At 43.1% G+C, this 22,969-nt stretch overlaps 1 long non-coding RNA gene across 3 annotated transcripts in view; it reads left to right on the forward strand.

Moving 5' to 3' along the window:
* Nucleotides 1-22,969, forward strand: part of LOC137325037 (uncharacterized) — an 84,283-nt gene that overhangs the window by 17,350 nt on the left and 43,964 nt on the right. For 2 of the 3 annotated variants that reach the window (XR_010963780.1, XR_010963782.1), the window contains exon 3: nucleotides 15,657-15,733. The exons of the other annotated variant lie outside the window; for it this stretch is intronic. This is a non-coding gene — a long non-coding RNA (uncharacterized lncRNA). The remainder of the gene's footprint in view (nucleotides 1-15,656; nucleotides 15,734-22,969) is intronic. 3 annotated transcript variants of the gene reach the window in all.

Consider the following 22,969-nt stretch of genomic DNA (forward strand, 5'->3'; position numbering starts at 1 on the left):
AGGCTACGTCTAGCATGGGAACAGCTAATACTGGCCTGGTACTTTTTAGTAATTACTCATGAATAACTCTCAGTTGTTTTCAGCAAACCTAAATGTAGAGTTTATCATTTACTTCACTTTTATAATTGCCAATCTTTATCCGTCCTCGTTTGCTTCAATCACTTGAAATGTTTTGTTTTATTCCTTATGCTTATCCCAACCTCCCTATTTAACCATTCAAGTTCAAGTTTACTCTCCAAATTATTATCTTATTCTTCTACCTTTATTAATTTACTACCTTGTCAGCATATATATATATCTAAAATATTCCATTTTATGTTTAGCAATAAAGTTCAGTTTTATTTCTAAATGTATATTTCCATTTCTTCTCTCATTGCTCTTTTGAAATTCAGTATATTAATTTCATTATCTAGCCCATGTTGAATTCAATGGTATTATGATTACTAGTACTCAAATGCTTCAACTGCTTCCCAGGATACAAATATTCTACCATCTCACACTTACTACTTAATATTAGATCAGATATATTCTCCTCCCTTAAACCTTTAGGACTGATAGATAGATTTTTGTTAGTCAAGGGATGTGAAGCAAAGGCAGGTAAATGGAGCTGAGGTACAGAACAAGCCATGATCGAATTCAATGGCAAAACAGGCTCGAGAGGCTGAACGGCCTACTCTTGTCCCTATCTTCCTATGTATCCTCTTTAAGATGATGTATGAAGACGCAGTCCTGCTCTAGCTTCAGGCGTTTAACTGTAGCTTTTGGAACTCCCTGCCAATATTACACTGAATTTTACAACTTAGTCCCTTTCATATGAATGTAGTGTAATAATTCAGCACAACAGTTTTCTGGCTATGAATGTAAACGTACCAGTTTCAAATGTAACAGGTAAACTTCCACTGCTGTTGCATGTGTCGGTCTGTGCTATAACAGTTACAGAGTAGTTTTCGCTGCATTCCAGGCCAGGTATTTGGCAAGTTACTGTTGATGTAGTGCAATACTGAATCACACCACTAGTGCTTCTAGCAACTGCTCGATAAATTGTGGCACCAAGGTTGCTGTTCCACGACACTGCCACTGAATCTGCAGCACAGTCGTAAAGCGTCTTCACATTTTGTACTGGTTTTATCCCTGTAGAGAAGAAATTTACTGTATATTAATTTAATCAGAAATGAAAATTCAATGACAGGAAATGAAACAAAATATATTGTACAAATCTAAAGTGCTGGCCTTCCGATTAAGAAATCCAAGTCTCAATCTACCAGTCTATCAATCTACATTCAAATATAGGTGAAGCTTTGCCAGTATCCACTGGCTATGTAGTGACCGCTGTGGAAGTACCTGCATTAGGCCACCAGCTGACAGCAGGATCAGGCTGAACTCTGATGACTGCTGTAGTCAACTCACCACTATTCAAATCTTCAGTCACACATGAAGAGGGGGGAAAAAAAACTTGAAAAGCAAGGGAAGGCAGTGCTTCCCTCACCTTCAAACTTACATCTCAGATATCAACAATGTTATTGGAACCTGGCTAGATTTTCCTATCCTGTTAATGCAGGGAATCTTACAACACCAGGTTATAGCCTATAACCTGGTGTTGTAAGATTCCTTACATTTGTCAACCGCAGTCCATCACCGGCATCTCCACATCATGGTTAATGCAGGGGAATAGGAATAGACTGGGCAGAAAAAAAGAATTTACTATGAAGAAGAAGAAGAAGAAACACAGCTGGGTTGGGGCTACCGGATTTCTTTGTAACTTGTTAACTAATGAGATCATTTAATATTACCATTAAAAATTAAACCATGAATTCAAAGGTAGTTTGGTTCCACAATGAGTTGGGATACCCATGTGTTGTGTCATCTAATGGTTGGACAAGTCTCACACCTATAGTTTGCCATATGACAAGATATTGACAGCAAAGAGATCATCGGGGAACTGTTCCAAACAGGGATTCCCAACAAGGAGAATGAAAAATCAAATTGCTCCATCTTATTGAAGGGCAGCAATAGAAAAGGCCTGCAGCAAGTTGCCAACTCATTCCCTCAGCTGGGAAATGGTGCATGACAAATGATAACACATTTTCCTGCCCTTCCCTTGTTGGCCCCAGTGCTAGATAGTTCACTGGAAGTGTGCTGCTCCTGTCTAGTCCTAGGATTGTTGGGATTTCCTGCTCCAGGCATTTGCAAGACCCAAGGTCACCCCTGGTGCAGGCCCATTCCTGGCAGGGCTTGGCACTGGCGCTAAGGCCAGGAATGGTGAGGGAAGCTCGCAGGTCTGCAGCTGCTGACAGAGCTCAGAAAGGAGAAAATTCCGATTGGAGTGACCGCAGTGCCTTGTTATATGGGTGCTCTTGCCTTGGAGTGTCTAGCCAGCGAGCACTCTGAGAAATGAAATGGCAGGCCAGGAAAGCCCCTTTCCTGCCTCCCTCTGGTGCTACACAACACCCAGGAAAACCCCAGAAATCCTGGGAGAACATAACAGGAGCTGAGACCCAATCTACTGGGTCTTCAGATCTTCTTTTCCTAACTTTTTTGTTCTGGTAACTGGGGGCTACCCAGGGGGGTAAGGATTAGGAAAATCTACCCTGGGGAGTCTAAAAGGAATAGACCATAACTTTAAAAAATGGACAAAAATATGATTGAAAAATAAAGTCCTCTATTTACCAAGTTTCACTTTGCAATTGTTTCATTTGGTTAGACAGTACAGACCATCTTACATGTCTTACTTACTTTCAGTTGTGTAATAAATAGAAGTGCTTTCCCCACGCAGGTTAAAATCATTCAATGACTTTAAGGTGATGGTGTAATTGGCACATAGTGCAAGATCATTTAGCACAAAGGAATTAGTAAATGTTCTTGTAGTTTTTAAATCAGAACTTTCTGTGTAATTCTTATGCACAGTTATTTCATATTTGAATGCTTCGGTCACTGGATCCCAATCTAATCTGATTGTACTTTGATTAAGAGCTGTGACTTTGATATTAGATGGAGGCTGCACCACTGTAAATGAAAACAAAAGTAAGTTTAACTCTCAAGGTATGTTAATATATAGAAGCTTTCATGTATTAGCCAGTAAATAAATCCTATTATCAGTTATGGAACAATTGTATTTTATTCAAGTGAGAAACTAATGTCCATTATTGTCAGCCATGACAACTACTCCCAAAAATACAAAAAATGCAGAATTGTAAAATGACCATTTAAAAAGGTGACACTTCACAAAATTTATATATTACTAGCAAATCTCCTGTGGCAATTGCTCATAGTTTGTCAACAGATACAATGGCCAGGATTTTAATATGCTGGCAGGATGTCAGCAGCGGGCGGGGGGGCGGGTCAATGGGCGCGTGGGAAACCCCCCAAAAAAATCCCTACCTTTCCCCAAGCAATAGCGACCTAATTAGTGGCTTCCTGGTTTGCTGTCTGAAAGCTGCGCAGTGGGCGGACTGCGCACCCGCATGACCTGCTGTCAGGTGGACTATTTAAAGGACCATTGATGCAATGGCTTTTGTTAGAGAAAGGAGGATTTGCAAATAATGGAGCATCATAGCAGCAAGCCTGCCCCCAAATTTAGTGACTCCTCACTTGACGTGCTGCTGGCCGGGGTGAGGAGGAGGAGGGAAATATTTTACCCAGAGGACAAGAGGAAGCGCCCTGCCTGCACCACCAAGAGAGCCTGGCTCGAGGTGGCAGAGGTGGTGATCAGCAACGGCAGCATCTCCCATAGTTGGGTCCAGTGCAGGAAGCGCTTCAATGACCTAACCAGATCAGCAAAAGTGAGCACACTTACTGATTCTCCTGCATTCTGTGGTGCCCATCACCACCGCCCCTCACATTCTGCCCCGTGAAGCACATTTCATCACATCACTCCTCACACCCACTCATCATCAATTTACCTTCACATTCTGAGCACTTCCTCATCTCCCCATTTGTGACCCCCCCACTACCACTCACCCCAATCCTGATCCAATGTGATGTCTGTCTCATACTCACCCTTTGATGCATCTCCTTCACAGTCAGCCTCAACCAAAGCAATTCATCCATCAGCTGACCGCTTCACCCTCACTCACTCACACATCTGTACTTTCTCCCCTTGTAGAAGACGAGAGCTCAGAATGCACAGGAGAGGACGAGGACTGGATGGGGGCCACAACAAATAGTGGTCGTCACACAGGCAGAGGAGGAGACCTTGGAACTTACCCGCACGGTCGAGTGCCTGTCCCTCGGGGATGCAGAGACTGGCACCCCACAAACATCTGGTGACAGAACTTTAACCTTCATCACACACAACATGAGTTGATGTTATTAATGATTGACATGTTGCACACCTCAGTATGCTCATCACAACATCATATCTGTGATGATTCTTAATATTGCCTTGTGTCCTCTTCCAAGACCTTCAAGAACTGAAGTGATGGAAGAGGGCGATTTTCCAGAGGAGCTCCCGGCCTCTGAGGGCACACTGTCACATCTTAGTGAGCCGTGCACCAGCGCAGATACTCACACCTCGGTGGGTCCTAGTAGTGAGTTAGTTGTGTTGTTACCTGGTGAGTCAACACACAAAAGTGAGCACAAGCTGACACTGGTGGTAGGGGCAGCTGTGGAGAGCCCGCATTGGTGGGCGCACTCCACTCCAGGTTCTGCTCAGCTGGACGCAGATGCTGAACCCCGGGGGCCATTCTTTAAAAGGAGAATGATCAAGGAACAGCAGCACTGGAAGGTACTGGTTCAGGTGCCACGCACACTCTCCACAATAACGGCGAGGGTGGAGGATTCCACCTCCTGCATTAGTGGACTGGTGGCGCAGGTAAGTGCAGGAATGTCTGCGATGGAGAGAAGGCTAACCTCCATTGAGCTTCAAACACGGCTCACAAATGAGTCCATTCAGGCCCTGACAATGGCCGTGTGGACTGAGGGTGAACAACATTCTGCTGTCTTATACAGGCAGACAGATACTTTAGCAGTGGCTTTACAAGGCATTACACATGTCCTCCAAACTGTTGCCCAGCAGGGTGGTAGGAGTGATGTGGCCTGGCCCAGGAGAGGGATGATGGCAAAAGGGAACATGGAAGTGGGGACGCCACTCAAAGTGCTCCCACGTCTCACCCGTTGCCCCCCCCTCAACCAGTACTCGCAGTGCGCCCACCTCCTCTCCAGGTGGCCGAGTCTGCCCCTGCACAGATATGGGTGCAGCAGTCTTTGGCGGGGCCTTCACGGGCTCCAAAACCCAGAGGGCACAGGCCCAAAGCATCTCAGCTATCACGGCATGAACATGAGCAACCTGCCACTACCTCACTGCAGCCACAGGGGATGCACCACATAGAAGTAGTAGGAAGCAAAAGGCGAAGTCTTTGTAATCACTAAGGGTATGCACAAGAGTGTTTGACAGATTGTCATGTTTCTCATTGCTCCATGCACATTAAATGTTATGATTCTCAACAACAGTGCCACATCTTGCCCATTCTTGGGTCCCTTTGGTGAAAGCGCCCTTTCATGTGCTTCATCGTGAACGACGAGCCTCGATGCCACCTGGTGGGTCTGTTTACGGTGGTTGTAGGAATGTTTTGTGTGGGGTCAGGGGGGGGGGGGGGTCTTGTGTTGGCCACGTTCCTTCCAGGTGGCCATAGAACATCCTCACTTAGACCATCCTCACTTTGCATATTTCCTTAAGAGAACCTGTCAAATATTCGTGCTTCCCTGGCATGACAAGCAGCCAGGTGAGCTGCTGCTCTGCCGATGGGTTCCTCCTCCTCCTCCTCCGCCGCCTCCTCCGACTCCTCCTCCAACTCCTCCTCTGCAATGTTAATGGCAGATGTGGATGCTTCATGAAGGAATGGGCCCTCATGCACTGGTAACCCTCTCTGTTGAGCGATGTTATGCAGGACGCAACAGACGACCATAATTCTACCCACTCTCGCTGGTGTGTACTGAAGGGATCCCCCAGATCGACCCAGGCACCGAAACCGCATCTTGAGCCGTCCCATGGCTTGCTCAATTACACACCTGGTGGTGATGTGACTGTCGTTGTACCGCTGCTGTGCCTCGCTGGTGGGGTTTCTCAAAGGTGTCATGAGCTACGTCTGCAGGGGGTATCACTTGTCTCCAAGGAGCCAGCCCTTAAGTCTGCGAGGTGAGTGGAAGGGGGCCGGGATGTTGGATTCTCGCAGAATGAAGGATTCATGGCAGCTGCCAGGGAATTTGGCACACACCTGCAGAAATCTTTTCCGGTGGTCGCAAACAAGTTGCACATTGATGAAGTGATATCCGTTTCGGTTGATGAACAGTCCTGGCTCATGTGGAGGTCCTCGGATTGCCACGTGTGTGCAATAAATTACACCCTGTACCTGTGGGAAGCCAGCCAGAGAGTGGAAACCCACTGCCCTCTCAGTCTGGCTAAGGTTGTCCATGGGAAAGTTGATGTATTGGGATGCCCTGGCAAACAAGCCATCCATCACCTGTCATATACACTAGAAGGATTCGGAGGCGAAGAAGTTGAGGGCAGTGGTGACTTTAACTGCCATGGGCAATGCGTCGCCACCAGGCCCAGCCGGGAGCAGCTCTGCACGAAGAAGCGCGCAGATGTGTGTGACCACCTGGCGACTCACTCTGAGCCTTCGTTGACATTGCTCCTCAGAGAGGTCCAGGAAGCTGAGCCTCTGTCTGTAGACCCTCTCATGCGGGTAGTTCCTCCTGCGAAGTTGGGCCCTCGGTTGTTCCCCTCTGTGCTCTTGTGCAGGTCCCTATGGCACACCTGTATCCTGTGGAGCTGCAAGTGCAGGAACTGCACCCCATGCCTGGTGGGGATGCTGATGTTCCTCCTCCTCAGGTGTACTGGTGAATGCAACCGTTGCACCTCCCATCCTGATGTCAGTTTGAGGGGGTCCAAAAAATATGTAAGTATGTCTGAACACAAGAATTCTTAGTGTTAACAAAGAAATCTCAGTCTAAACACAAAGAACTCCCAGCCAAAGGTTTGTCTGAGAGAACAGATTGCCCTGCTGCAAAAACTCACCTTTAATCCCCATCTGTCAAACAGGGATTTTGCAATTCGGCTGCAATCCACCTTCGTTTCCATGGCGCCTTTCAGACACCATGGGAAACACGTTGAGGTAGGGTTAAAATAGTGTCCCTGCCTCAATACACAAAATATACAATTGCCAGCGGGACTTCCAGCTTCCTGATGCGCGTGCACGCCCAGATGCATCTGGGTCATACACGGTTTTTGGTGGGTTGGAGCTGGGATTCCTTCCGCTCCATAAAAATGCAATTTTGTTTGCCCTCCCCCCGCCCCGAACCCACCCGGACTTGGCAGTTAAAATCCTGCCCAATGATAGTGTTTGAGTGCGGCTATACTACCACCTACTGGCTGCAGTCTGCAACTACAGTGTCACTGGGACCTGGGAAATCCTGTTATAACTGATTACATAGACATATTCCAGCCAAAAAAACTGCAAACAGCAGCTGTCCTATCTTCATACAGCAGGAAATTCAAAGTTCTGCAGAAGCTCTCGTTTTAATACTAAGTTCTCCCTTCTCTGACTCTCAGTCTCTTGCTGTTCTCTCTCTCTCTCCATACCAGACTTCCTCTTTCTGACCCCTGATCTACCTCTGCCCTTTCTCATTCTCCATCTCTCTAACTCCCAGTCTTCCTTTTTCTCTGTTTCTTCCTCTTTTGCCTGAAGATTCTCTCTCTCACTTCCAGTCTCCCCACCCTCTCTCTTCTCATGGTCTCCTGTTCTTCAATTCTGTTGGTGTGGAGCAGCAGCAGTGCTTGGAAAAGTCAGTGCATATATTAAAGTATATCCTATTTATGGAACTACAATGGCTAATGGAGTGAACTCCTAGAGGGCAGGGAGAAACTAGGATCAGAGCGAGGAAGAGCAGAGGAAGACCAGAAGCAGAAAGACAGAGGGTAGAAGGTTGAGGGCAAAAGGGGACTGGAAGCAGGAACATAAGAACATAAGAAATAGGAGCAGGAATAGGCCATACGGCCCCTCGAGCCTGCTCCGCCATTCAATAAGATCATGGCTGATCTTCGACCTCAACTCCATTTTCCTGCCCAATCCCCATATCCATTGATTCCCCTAGAGTCCAAAAATCTCTCTATCTATCTCAGCCTTGAACATATTCAACGACTCAGCATCCACAGCCCTCTGGGGTAAAGAATTCCAAAGATTCACAACCCTCTGAGTGAAGAAATTGCTCCTCATCTCAGTTTTAAATGGCCGACCCCTTATCCTGAGACTATGCCCCCTTCTTCTAGACTCTCCAGCCATGGGAAACAACCTCTCAGTATCTACCCTGTCAAGCCCCCTCAGAATCTTTTATGTTTCAATGAGATTACCTCTCATTCTTCTAAACTGCAGAGAGTATAGGCGCATTCTACTCAATCTCTCCTCATAGGACAACCATCTCATCTCAGGAATCAATCTAGTGAACCTTTGTTGCACCGCCTTAGATAAGGAGACCAAAACTGTACACAGTACTCCAGATGAGGTCTCACCAAAGCCCTGTACAATTGTAGTAAGACTTCCTTACTCTTGTACTCCAACCCACTTGCAATAAAGGCCAACATGACATTTGCCTTTCTGTTGCTTGCTGTACCTGCATACTAACTTTTTGTGTTTCTTGTACCAGGACACCTAAATGACTCTGAACACCAACATTTAATAGTTTCTCATCATTTAAAAAATATTCTGTTTTACTATTCTTCCTACCAAAGTGAATAACCTCACATTTCCCCACATTATACTCCATCTGCCACCTTCTTGCCCACTCACCTAACCTGTCTATATCCCTTTGTATCCTCCCACAACTTACTTTCCCACCTAGCTTTGTATCGTGGGCAACTTGGATACATTACACTGAGTCCCTTCATCTAAGTCATTAATATAGATCGTAAACAGCTGAGGCCCAAGCACTGATCCTTGTGGCACCCCACTAGTTACAGTCTGCCAACCTGAAAATGAACCATTTATTCCTACTCTCTGTTTTCTGACAATTAATCAATCCTCTATCCATGCTAATATATTACCCCCAACCCCATGAGCCCTTATCTTGCATAACAACCTTTTATGTGGCACCTTTTCGACTGGTTCCCCTTTATCTACCCTGCTAGTTACATCCTCGAAAAACTAATAGATTTGTCAAAAACGATTTCCCTTTCATAAAACCGTGTTGGCTCAGCCTAATCATATTATGATTTTCTAAGTGCCCTGTTACCACTTCCTTAATAATAGATTCCAGCATTTTCCCAGATGACTGATGTCAGGCTAACTGGCCTGCAGTTCTCTGTTTTCTCTCCCCCTCCTTTCTTGAATAGTGGGGTTACATTTGTTACCTTCCAATCCGCTGGGACCGTTCTAGAATCTAGGGAATTTTGGAAGATCACAACCAATGCATCCACTATCTCTGCAGCCACTTCTTTTAGAACCCTCGGACCTAGGCCATCAGGTCCAGGGGATTTGTCGGTTTTTAGTCCCATTTATTTCTCCAATACTTTTTCTTTACTAATATTAATTACTTTAAGTTCCTCAATCTCATTAGCCCCTTGGTTCCCCACTATTTCAGGTATGATTTTTGTGTCTTCTATTGTGAAGACAGATATAAAATATTTGTTGAACAGCTCTGCCATTTCCTGATTCCCCATTATAATTTCTCCTGTCTCAGCCTCTAAAGGACCAAAGTTTACTTTTACTACTCTCTTCCTTTTTACATACTTGTAGCTCTTACTATCGGTTTTTATATTTCTTGTTAGTTTACTTTCATATTCTATTTTCTCCCTTTTTATCAATTTTTGGTCATCCTTTGCTGGTTTCTAAAACTCTCCCAATCCTCAGGCTTACTACTCTTCTTCGCAACATTATAAGCCTCTTCTTTCAATCTAATGCTATCCTTAACTTCTTTAGTTAGACACCAATGAACCAATTTTCCCGTGGAGTTTTTATTTCTTTATGGAATGTATATTTGTTGGGAATATTGAAATTTTTTTTTAATGTTTGCCATTGCTTATCTATTGAGGAAGAAAGCAAGTATACTTTTCATCAGAGGCCGTAAGTGGGCCCCTACAATGCTGTATCCAAATGGCAATCGATTCCAGTGAGATAAAGAGGGCAAGAAGAATTGGGTATTAGAGAAAGAGAAAGGGGTGCAGAGAGAAACTGGGAACATAGGAGGAAGAGTGGAAGACTTTTCCCCCCACTTTCAATAGCAAAATAGTGATCCAAATTTCTCATCTTAGATGTGAGTAGATATGGTAGTTAATAAGCAAGTCTAGCATTGTTCCACTAAATTGGCTGTAATCCGAAGTTTAGTTGATGTTTAACATCACTTAGCTAAATGTTAGTCTGGTGACAATGGGTGACAAATTCAACTCACGGCCTGCTGTTTTGAACCTGAAAAACAGGCGACCGGCAGTTGAAAATTGGGGGTCGGGGGTGGGGGGGAGGGTGCCTCGACTGCCCCACTGGTGCCCAAGGCCCACCTGATGCGATATTCAGTCAGGCCTGTATATGGGCGAGCAGCACACCCACCTGAAGCAAGTGTAAGGCTGCTTCGGTGGAAACCAAAGAATAGGAGATTGAAATTCCCGAAGTCCTACTCCACCTCTGGAAGTCCAGTGGCCCACCTATTTGCCATCACTTTGACCCTGTCCCAAACCTAGGGGGCAGGATCATTTAAATTTCAGGGTGGGCACCCACACTGCACAGCCAGAGGGCTTTCAGCATGACCGGATGGCCTACGTTTCAAACTTTGGTAATTTTCTTCGATGTTGCTCTTAGTGATTTGCCAATCTCCTAGTGGCAATCGATCTCACTGGAATCGATTGCCATTTGGATGCAGCATTATAGGGGCCCATTTACAGCCTCTGATGAAAAGTATACTTGCTTTATTCAGGTGTACTTACCGCCGGCCGTACAACAGGCAGATCTGGCAGAATTTCCCACCGCCAAAGGTGACATCACAATGGGGGAATGGGTGGGGGGGGGGGTGGGGGGAGGAGGGAAGATGCAAAATTCCTCTCCCCATCCAGACAACACTAATTCCACGCCAAAAACAGAATTTCTAGGCTCGCATATTGTCACATTAGGACCAAATATACCCATTCTCCATCAACATTCGAAAGCAGTTTTAAAATGAAATATTTCGATTGTACGCCAAATCAAACATAAATAGGTCCAAATCTGACTTGCAGCATTCCCTCCAGATCTGATTCTATAAAAGGAAGTTTTACAGTGGTATGTAGACAACAAGAAAGGCTACTTACAAGTGACAACGTTTCTTATTTTGCTAGCACCTCCAACACCAGCAGAATTTGCAGCAAAGATGGCAATGCTGTAGAGAGTGGACGGCTCCAAACCCGTGACAATTCCTTTGCTGTTGTAAAATGTCACATTATAGTTTTCAGTGTTGGATTTCACATTCAGAAGGTACCGATTTGCTCCCAGTACTTTAGTCCATTCAGCAGTGATTACTGAACTTGAATTAGATTTTAGGCTGAGCAAATGTGGCCTCCTCGGCACTTCAGGAATGAAAAACAAAATGGGATTGTTAACAACTGTGTTTATGAAAAGAAATGTCATTTTTTTTCTGGAACTAGAAATTTAAAATAAATGTACGGTATTTCCCAGTCACAATGAGATTTTCCACTAACGGAAATAGAAACAATTCTACATATGAGGCAAATATCGCTCAAACATTATTACCAAATGTAGTGCAATGGAATGTTACCCTCTGAACTTATTTTCTTCCCTCCACACAATGCAGTAGGCAGTTAATGATGGGCCTTTGCCAATTCCACTCTACATCTGGTTGCTATTGTAGTGTTTATTGACTTCTCCTCCAATTTTGCTCCCTGTTAGTAAACACATAGCCTGCAATCTGCTCCATCTGCCTGAAATTGAGTAATTCGTCGTGTGTTGGGAATGGTGAAGATAAATGTGTATCTTATCACATATTAGTATATCAACAACTGCATTGCTGGATTGTCTCATGCTCAAACAGTATTAAATTCCAATTGATGCCCTAAAGTATTACTGTAAATGATGGTACATACCAACATCTTATTTCCTGTGAGAAATTTCTTTATTGTGCAGTGAGGATAGCAATTATGAATGATGATACCCATTTAAATATACTACTTTCAGTAATCTAGTAGACAAGTACACAGCACAACTCATCTGATACCACTTTACAATTCTCATTGCAGCTCTCGGTTGGCACATATAAATTACAAAGTTACAAAACTCATTTTGGTAAGATGGTACAAAGCATTGGGAAAAGAGCCAAGTGTTAGCCAGGCACTTTCTCATAGGAACAAAGGTCAACGTGGAGGGAGAATTGTTGCAGGGTGGCAGAGTGCTGCCTGTCTGTCTACCCTCTTTATTATTGAAGATGATAGGTAACACTAGGGGATAGAAACAAAGGGATAATTTTAACCTAACTTGCCGGGTGGGAAACCCATGGGATTCCCTGGAGCTCCAGTTTTACACCCCAGCCAATATTACTCAATTGACTTCAAGGGAGAGTAAAATTGGGTGGGGTGTAAAACCAGCACCCGACATTATCAGTTTCCCGACGGGCGGGTTAGATTAAAATTGTCCCCAAAGAGTTTTTGCTAGTTTTTTGAATTGGCATGTATGGAGCAGCACTGAATTGTTTTGGGCAGGCTTTAGTAAGCAGCATTGGTTACTGTAAGCAAGACTGTCAGCTCATAATTAGCAGGCCTCACCACACCAGACAATGAACTAAGAACTCTAACCAACTATTGGGGGAATCTTGAGTGGAATTCTCCCTCCTATCTGTTTTGGGCCAAATCAAAACATTTCATAGCACGTCACACAATAAATTAATTAATAATACCAACCCTGTTCTCATATAAGCAATATGGTCGCAACATCCCACAAACAGCAATGAGATGCATTATCAGTTAATCTGTTCTTTTGGTGATAGTGATTGAGAGAAGAATGTTGGCAGGACAGCGGGAGGACACTCTGCCCTTCTTTGAATAGTGCCATATGATCTTCAGTGTCCACCTCAGCCATCGGAACAGACAGATGGAATCTTGGTATAATGTCTAATCCAGTAAGATAGCATCTACAAGACTGCAACACACCCTTAGCATTGCACTGCAGTGTCAATCTGAAATACAAGCTTGGTGTGGGACTTGTACCCAAAACTTTCTGACCTAAACACAAGAGTGCTGCACACTGATTCAAGCTGGCGCGTGGAAAGGGAGGAGGAATTCCAACCTTTGTCTCCATTAAGGATCATCTTACCTGTTCTTCCTGTTCGCCATGCAGTAGCGGCTACAGTAAAATGTCTAAAAGCTACGACTGTCACATTATAGAGCACTCCTGCTCTCAGCCTTTGAAATTTTTTTGTGTTGATAAAGGGAGGTACGATGACGGTGAATGGTAGATGTCTGGTATTATTCACAATCCTTAGGTCAAGAACATAAGTATTAACATTAGGGTATGGTGTCCATGACACTTTTAATTTGGATGCGGCGTCTGACGATATTTCTGTGATGGCAAATCCTGTGAAAACAATGCAGAAATCTCTTATGTCTTTTTATGGCACGGCTCACACAGTCATTTTCACATCACACGGACGATAACCATTATTAATACTGAAACATTGGATTTGGCCACAAGTTAAATTAATTATTCCACCTAGCTTTCACAAAAAGGACAGCTTACGCATAAATGTTACCTCAGACATATCGATAAAAATATGAGCTTTTCTTTAACAAAGCGTATTTTGCAGTTCCGGTGTTATTTTTAAAAAATCTTAATTCCCGGCCCATTCATCTTTATCTTTTAATACTCTCACTCCCAAAATAATATCTATATCCAATTTAAACACCTCAATTGATTCTGCATTTGTATGCTTTGGAACATGCCATATTCTGACATTCCTTTGTGTGTATTTTCTGGATTTGCTTTAAATTGGCTTGAGTCATTCTCCATCTACTCTGCCAGTTATTTTAAACACCATAGTCAGATCACCCCTTAATCACTTCATCTCTAGGAAATATAACCCAAATTTACACAATCTCCCATTATAGCTAAGTCTCTAAGTCCCCACAAGAAGATTGTTGTTGAATGTTGGAAGTGATGGCTTTGTGAGTATTTGACAAGTAATTTCATTAGAAACAATATCATTGAGCTAGATCAAACAGACATTACTTCATTCTTCATGCCCCCCTCCATGTTCAGGCTCAACTTATTTCCAAGTGGATATGGACCCATAGCACAAAGTTGTCCATAGTTTACTCAAAGTCTACAAAGATACATTGAAGTGGAGAATGCAGAAGTTCACACTGGTATAGTCAGGGGTCGTCTTCAGAGGCTGGGGGTTCAAGTCGATTGTTAGGGCAGAATAATGGGAGTTTTACTCTAAATATTGGTTGAACTTTACTTCACCTGGAAGTGCTTGATACTGACACTGGATACCAAAAATGGAAAATCTGTTCCATTCCCCAGTAATGATGCCTCTGACTTTGCTGATTGAAGAAAGTTACTGACTGACTCAATCAACAGCAGTAACACTAGTGTCTGAACTGATTTCACAGTGGGAACAACTTTGATTGGCATCAAAATTTTAGTATTGAAATCCTTTATAATGCTTAACTCTTTATGCTCTTTTGCACTTAGTGACTGCTTCAGGTCTGGCTGGACCAACATGATCTCCTTGCTGAGAATCTCAGATTCTTGCTTTCGTGATCCGCTACAGTTCCAGACCTTCAGCTCAGGGAGGAACCTGAGCTGCAGAGAGATAATACACACCTCTTCCGAGTCACCAGGGCCAAGGGTCACTAAGAAAGTTAGTCACTTTGTTATAATCATGAGCCATCAAAATGTCCTAACCACTTTTACAGCAAATTGATTTACAAAATTAACTCTTCATATCATCAAAGAAGCCATGAGATTTGATTCCACTCTTAGGCTAAGAAATCAATCAATGCCTTTAAATCGTCAAGTTCAAGATGGTGCACTGTTTGGTGATCATGTCTCTTTCAGACAAGGTACACTTCCTTTAGATGTTTAATTGTACTTCCACATCTTTATCAAGTCATACCATAAAGGTTTCCCCAGTTTACTATTGAGGATTCTTGTTATCAATATGGGGTCCTCCCGTTTGTACATTCAAAGCACAATCTTCAGAATTTCTGTTACGGTCAGTGAACAATACTCTTAAATGGACTAATGTTTGATAAATTACCCAAGAGTCTGCTGACATAAATTCAGAATCTCCTTTGTACAAATGGTTGCTTTGTAGCCAATATGGTTTAGTATTGTTATCAAGAGGTTAGTTTAATGACTTCTGTGCAACAGTTTAGCTGCTCTTCCCAGAATTGAGGATAGAAGCCCATTTCTTCCTAAGGACGCTGGGATTGCTAGTGATCGATGCTCATTTCTTCATGTGAGAGCTCCATATTTATTTGATCTTCAGTGATTTCCTTTCCAGTTGCTCTTTCAACAAAAAAAAATCTAAGTCAAACAGAATTTTTGTGAACACTTATTCTGGTAGATCAGTCCCACGGATATCTTCAAAGAAGCTCCACTCGAACCTCCCGCTATTTTTGATCTCCTTCATCACCCTTGTGTCCTGGAACAGCTGATAACCTCATCTGGTCTATCACATTGCAGAGTACTTGATCACAGCAGGAGGGTACACGTCACACCAGCTGTCTAGAACTCCAGCAAGCCCACTTTCAGGTGCAAAGGTAAGAGGCCAGATCCTATTTCTTCCTCCCTTCATTGTCTCAAATATTTTCATTATTATGTCTAACACCAGGGCCCCGATTTTCAAAGGAAATTGTGGGTGCATTGGGGTTGGGGGTGGGGGGGCTGCGAAAATCGGGGAAATCCTGAGCGGGTAAGGAAGCCAGCCCCAACCAGCTGACTTCCGGGTTCCCCACAGACGTGTCTGTCCGCGCGCCTCACGAATGCGGAAGTAGTTAAAGAACCAAATGTACCTCATTGAGGTACTCAAGGTACTTTATTTCTGACGTAGTAGATAATTAAAATGATTTAAAATTTACCTGGGTGGCTTTCCCATGGCTGCCGATTCACGCCTGGTGAAACCAGACATGAAGGGCCAGATCAGGCAAAAATAAACGAAATAAATTAAATAAAAAACCATTGCAAAAGTTAAAAAACAAAATAAACCTACCTTTCCACCCTGCTCCGATGTCCAATTTCCCTTCCCTGATGTTCCCCCTCCCCCCCGATGAATCCCACCCCGATCTCCCTCTCTTGCTCTCCCCCCCGATCTCCCTCTCTCTCTCCCCCCCCCCCCCGATCTCCCACTCTCTCTCTCTCGCTCTCCCCTGATCTCCCACTCTCTCTCTCTCGGTCTCCCCCCGACCTCCCACTCTCTCTCTCTCTCTCTCCCCGATCTCTCTCTCTCTCTCTCCCCGATCTCCCACTCTCTCTCCCCCCGATCTCCCACTCTCTCTCTCTCTCTCTCTCTCCCCCCCCGATCTCCCACTCTCTCTCTCTCCGCCCCGATCTCCCACTCTCTCCCTCTCTGCCCCGATCTCCCACTCTCTCCCTCTCTCCCCCGATCTTCCACTCTCTCTCTCCCCCCCGATCTCCCACTCTCTCTCTCCCCCCCGATCTCCCACTCTCTCTCTCCCCCCCGATCTCCCACTCTCTCTCTCCCCCCCGATCTCCCACTCTCTTTCTCCCCCCCGATCTCCCTCTCTCTCTCTCTCTCCCCCCCGATCTCCCACTCTCTCTCTCTCTCTCCCCCCCGATCTCCCACTCTCTCTCTCCCCCCCGATCTCCCACTCTCTCTCCCCCACCGATCTCCCACTCTCTCTCTGTTCCCCCCCCCCCCCCCCCGATCTCCTACTCTCTCTCTCTCTCCCCACATCCCCGATCTTCAGCGGCCTCCACTCTCAGTTCCAGCACCTGATGACGTCTCGCTCCCTCTTTTTCTCTCCCATCCCCCACCCACCCTCGGCATTGCAGCTCTTGTCGGCAGCTAGCCTGTCGATCAGGCAGGCTGCCAGGCGCAAAACCCGGAAACAACTTTAATCACCCTCAATTACATCACGATTGCATTGGAAAAGGTAAGGTTTTTTTAAATTCGGGTTTGCCACGCGCACCTTCACCTCCCCACTGCCAACCTGCCACCATTTCAAAATTGAGCCCTAGATCTCTAAGAGTTTGCATGTCAGCTATCTCCACATTGCATGGCCTGATGGCTTACATCCTAGGGTACTAAAAGAGGTGGCTGCAGAGATAGTGGATGCATTGGTTGTGATCTTCCAAAATTCCCTAGATTCTAGAACGGTCCCAGTGGATTGGAAGGTAGCAAATGTAACACAGCTATTCAAGAAAGGAGGGAGAGAGAAAACAGGGAACTACAGGCCAGTTAGCCTGACATCAGTCATCAGGAAAATGCTGGAATTCATTATTAAGGACGTAGTAATGGGGCACTTAGAAAATCATAATATGATTAGGCAGAGTCAACATGGTTTTATGAAAGGGAAATCGTGTTTGACGAATCTACTGGAGTTTTTTGAGGATGTAACTAACAGGGTGAACAAAGGGAACCAGTGGATTTAATATATTTGGATTTTCAGAAGGCATTCGATAAGGTGCCACACAAAAGGTTGTTACACAATATAAGGGCTCATGAGGTTGGGGGTAATTCATTGGCATGGAAAGAAGATTGAAGACAGAAAACAGAGAGTAGGAATAAACGGGTCATTTTCAAGTTGGCAGGCTGTGACTAGCGGCGTGCTGCAAGGATCAGTGCTTGGGCCTCAGTTATTTACAATCTATATTAATGACTTAGATGAAGGGATTGAGTGTAATGTATCCAAGTTTGATGATGATACAACACTAGGTGGGAAAGTAAGCTGTGAGGAGGACACACACAGTCTGAAAAGAGATATAGACAGGTTGAGTGAGTGGGCAAGAAGGTGGAAGATGGAATATAATGTGAGAAATGTGAAATTATTCACTTTGTTAGGAATAGAAAAACAGATTTTTTTTTAAATGGTGAGAAACTTTTAAATGTTGATGTTCAGAGGGATTTGGGTGTCCTTGTACACGAAACTCAAAGTTAACACGCAGGTACTGCGAGCAATTAGGAAGGCAAATGGTATGTTGGCCTTTATTGCAAGGTTTGGGAGTACAAGAGTAGGCAAGTCTTGGTGTAATTGTACAGGGCTTTGGTGAGATCACACCTGGAGTACTGTGTACTGTTTTGGTCTCCTTACCTAAGGAAGGTTCACTAGATTGATTCCTGGGATGAGAGGGTTTGTCCTATGAGGAGAGATTGAGTAGAATGGGCCTATACCCTCTGGAATTTAGAAGAATGAGGGGTGATGTTATTGAAATATATAAGATTCTGAGAGGGCTTGACAGGGTAGATGCTGAGAGGCTGCTTCCCTTGGCTGGAGAGTCTAGAACCATGGGGTATAGTCTCAGGATAAGGAGTCGGCCATTTAGGACTAAGATGAAGAGGAATTTCTTCACTTAGAGGGTTGTGAATCCTTGGAATTCTCTACCCCAGAGGGCTGTGGATGCTGAGTTATTGAGTATATTCAAGGATGAGATCGATAGATTTTTGGACTCTAAGGGAATCAAGGGATATGAGGATCAGGCAGGGAAGTGGAGTTGAGGTAGAAGATCAGCCATGATCTTATTGAATGGCGGAGCAGGCTCGAGGGGCCATGTGGCCTACTTCTGCTCCTATTTCTTATGTTTCTTGCATGCTGGTCTGGAAGGGTCTTCCGCAGGTTCCCATCCTTTCATTCCCATATTAAGCCATCCTTTCAGCCTTGTGCATCAAATTTCCCCGTTAATGAGTTTGTCTTTAGTCTATTGTTCATAGAGGTTTAGGCTCTGGGCACTTTGCAAGAGGATAGAATTGTCCTGAAACCTAATTCCAAACACTCTAAATATATTGTCAGCTTTTTTTCTTACTTTCATCTGATATTTCTCTCATCAGTCCTGACTGACAATTAGAAACCAGTACACAAGATTGATATTACACTACTCCAGATACAAACATGTGGAAGTGTCAGACAGGAAAAGACCAACTAGTCCACCCAGCTAGTCCCATACAGCCTTAGGCATCACGACAAACACTCCCTATACATCCCAAGCCAATGTTGACCATGTGGCTGGGATAACAAGATTTTTTACTAAAAAACTATGGCAATGTGTATGGAGGAGCCTCCTCCTTTAAATAATAAGAATCACTGTAATAAATAATTTCACTCTCTTTCTGGGCCCGATTTAAATTAGGACCCGGAGTAGAAATAAAAATAGGGGGAAAAAAAACTGCAGGAGCTGGAAATCTGAAATAAAAGCATTAACACATAAAACATATAGATATTCCAGCATTGGATGCTTTTATTCCAAGAGTTGAAAAGCAGTGTTTAAACATTGCAGCACCCAAACATCCTTTTCTTCCCCCCAAGTGTAAAGTAATAATCTTGTGAAAATTTGATTGTATTAAATATAATGGGGTAGATTTTCAACTTGGCGCTCAGGCATAAAACTGGTGTTGTGGATCATTATAAAAACCGTCGATTTTCATTTCCATTGATTTCATGCCCCAACAGCAAGTTGAAAATCTACCCCAATATTTCTCTATTCCAGAAGTCTGTGACATTGACTTTCAGCTGATTCCTTTCATGGGCCAGTGTAAGAGAGGCAATGTTTCCTATAAATTTGGTTCTGTTACCCATCATGTTATAATTGAGATCATTTTATTGCATACTGTTTGCTGTTTTACAGTTATTGAATTTAAGCCTATAGGACAGAATTTTATTCCCAGTGAGCAAATTAACATTATTTGGTAATGATCGAAAGATATAAAAAGCAATTGCAACTAGGAAAATCACTTGCTATTAGTGGTAAACAAAGCATTGGAGTGACTGACATTCCGTTGCTATTTTAATTCAGCGTTTAACTCACATTTTAAATAGATTAATACCTCTGCTAAAATAGCGACGGAGATATTCAAAAAAACCATAAACGTTATCTATTAATAGCACCAACTATTTTAAAAGAGCAGTTCCTATTCTCATATCATCAATGCACGAGGAGCCAACATTATTATTCTTAAAAACGACGTGCTCAACAGTAGGTGGCAATATAACTCCATTTATAAAGAATGTCTGTGCCAGCCATTTCATGCCTTGTTTGGTTGAGACCTTTTGACAAAACGTTGACTTGTCTGTCCAAATGCAACCTGCCCTCTTGAGTGTTTGCAGCATTCTCTTTTTTTTGTTTCACGACTTTTGTCCATATTACATTGGTAACATTTTAAAAGGGGGCTGGGGGAAGAGAGGGGCACAGCTGGTAGATTCTTCCTATTACTTCATTGACGCCAAGCCCCGGAGAATTATTGCAAACAATGGATACGAATCTTGTTATCAATTGCGTTTGAAATATAATTTAAAAATCACTAAATCAAAGACAGTTAAATCAATTAGGTGTATACGGAGCATTCACGTATGTGACTTACTTTATTTAAAAATAGACAAATTACTGGTGCTCATTCCATACCAGAAGTTATATTATCCAGAATGTAATTATTGTATTCAGGGACAGAATAACACAGGGGGCCTAAGGAACCAAAAACAGGACCGCGGTAAAGCTCACTAGAACGCGAAAAAAAACTGCATTCGACTGCCGGACCAGTTTAATTTCAGTGTAGTATATTGTAATATGATTTGCTGTATTATTAATGCAGTGTGTAAACAATCTACCGGTCTATTTCTTCATGCTTTTACTACAAGATTGTGTTTTAATGGATGGGGGCGGGTTTTGCGGGGGGTGCGAAGGGGCCCAGAGCCCCAAGAATTCTTTATCCGGCTCTGATTGTATTCAGACTGCATAGATTACAAGTAAAATAAAATGATGTTTAATTTAATCGTTACTGTTTTCCCTATCGATTTCACCTGGCTCTAGTGTACGGTGGCATTGCGTAAAATGGAAAGAAATTAGTGGTAGAAATTATGTTAAAAATTATATTTAAACTCTATCTTAATCACAAGGAAGTTTAAATAAACACACCTGCGGAAATAGGTCGTTTAAAAAAAGTTAAACCATGCTTATTCTAACCTTGTTTAATCTACCGAAAACTCTGTGAAGCTGTGATGTCCCTGTTACTGTTGTAGCCAATTTACTGTTATGTACTTGAGCCGAAGCCAAATTTAAATATAACTAGGGATTAGAAAGAGAGTTTATTTTCGTTTCATTAGATTCTATGTTCAATTATGTTAGTGGAGCCTACTCAGTTTGAGGGAGGCACTTGTGCAGTTGCCTTTCTGTTAGTGACATTGGGGCGACCCAGGGTCACCTCTATTGGTTCATTTAAAATAGGCATCTCTCAAGCAATGGAATTTGTTCTGCTAGTTTTTCCGGAGACCCAATGGAGATAAGAAGTATTTTTATTTGAAGTGTGTGTGTCCGAGTTGAATTCTGAACATGGCTTCTTTCAACAAATGATAAACGCAGTAATACTCAGAGGAGGTCTGTCTACAGACACGGCAAGACAAAGATTCTTGAAAGGAACAGGAAGGATCACTTGAAATACCACATCAAGGACAGGCGAGGTGTATTTAAGCATTCTCAATAATAGTGTTTAAAAAACAAAACCTACAAAGATGTGCATTTCTGCAATACTTCCCATGCTCTGTGTAATGGGATTCTCTCAGTCTCACTAAATTTTAAACAAACAACTATTGCAAAAACAATACCCTTAAATCCCAATTTAGACAACTGGATCTGAACTGAATTTGCTAATGAGGAACAAAGCGTTCAGAGAGATACCGTAGTTTTACTGTTCTATTCAATAAAGTCGTATTAGATATTTAAACTCACCGGACTGGCAATATGACACCTGCAGGGAAAAAGAAAAACAACAATCTTTAAATTAATTATCGCTTTAGCAATTAACACTTACATGGTGATTGCAACTTTCCAATAAACGTTCACTAAAACATACACGATTTTATAAATTTTACTGTCAGCACAGTGTCTTAAAGAAAACAATTTACCTGATGCAGAGTTGTTAATATTAAGCATATTCTCAGCGTATTTACAAACTCCATTGCATATTTTTACATGGAGCTCAAAAACAAGCTGGGATCATAGGTGTTTGAATACGAATGAACCCCCAAAGGACAAGATGATTCTTTTGAAGAGTTTGGAGAAGGAAATTATCACCAACACCGCTCCCATGAACCAATCAGAGCGTCAGAAAACTTTTTGGGACCCACCTCTTTAGAAACTCCCCATCCAAGACCAGAGGCCGTTATATGACATAAATCATTTCTATTCAGTATCCACCGTGACCTTTGCTATTGCTTGCTTGACAAGTTTTACATACTCAGATACCTGCATTACCCTTGCAAATGTAATAATCATAGGAATAACGAAAGACTTCTCAAGACTCTCCACATAACAGTAACTCTTCATCCCTGGGTTACAGTTATGGAGAGAGGTTTGAGAAGTTAGGGTTTTTTCACTGGAGCTGAGAAGTTCAAGGGGTAACCTGATAGAAGGGTTATGATAAGGTAAATAGCGATAGATTGCTTCCACTGGTCACTGTGACAGTAATGAAAAGGCACAAATTTAAGATAATCGAAAAGCCAAAAAAAAATTCTTCACATTGAGAGTGTAAAAGTGAGAAGGTGGAATTGTCTGCCACAAGTTGCTGAACCAGAATCCAGAATTTTTTTTTAAAGGGAATTAGATAGTTGCTTGCAAAAGATGAATATTAAAAGGCATGGGAGCAAGCACAAGAGGGGGATTAGACTGAAAGCATGGAGAAAATATGGGTATAGGCTTGATGGGCTAAATGGGCCATTTCTGTGCTGTAACATTCTATGGTAATAGATGTAACTGGATATTTTTAGTGGTTCTCAGTTATTTAAATGTCAAAGCTCTAACACGCCCTTTTGTTGCTCAACCTTAATGTAGTG

The sequence above is a fragment of the Heptranchias perlo genome, chromosome 9 (genome assembly GCF_035084215.1).
Source record: "Heptranchias perlo isolate sHepPer1 chromosome 9, sHepPer1.hap1, whole genome shotgun sequence".
Taxonomy (NCBI): domain Eukaryota; kingdom Metazoa; phylum Chordata; class Chondrichthyes; order Hexanchiformes; family Hexanchidae; genus Heptranchias; species Heptranchias perlo.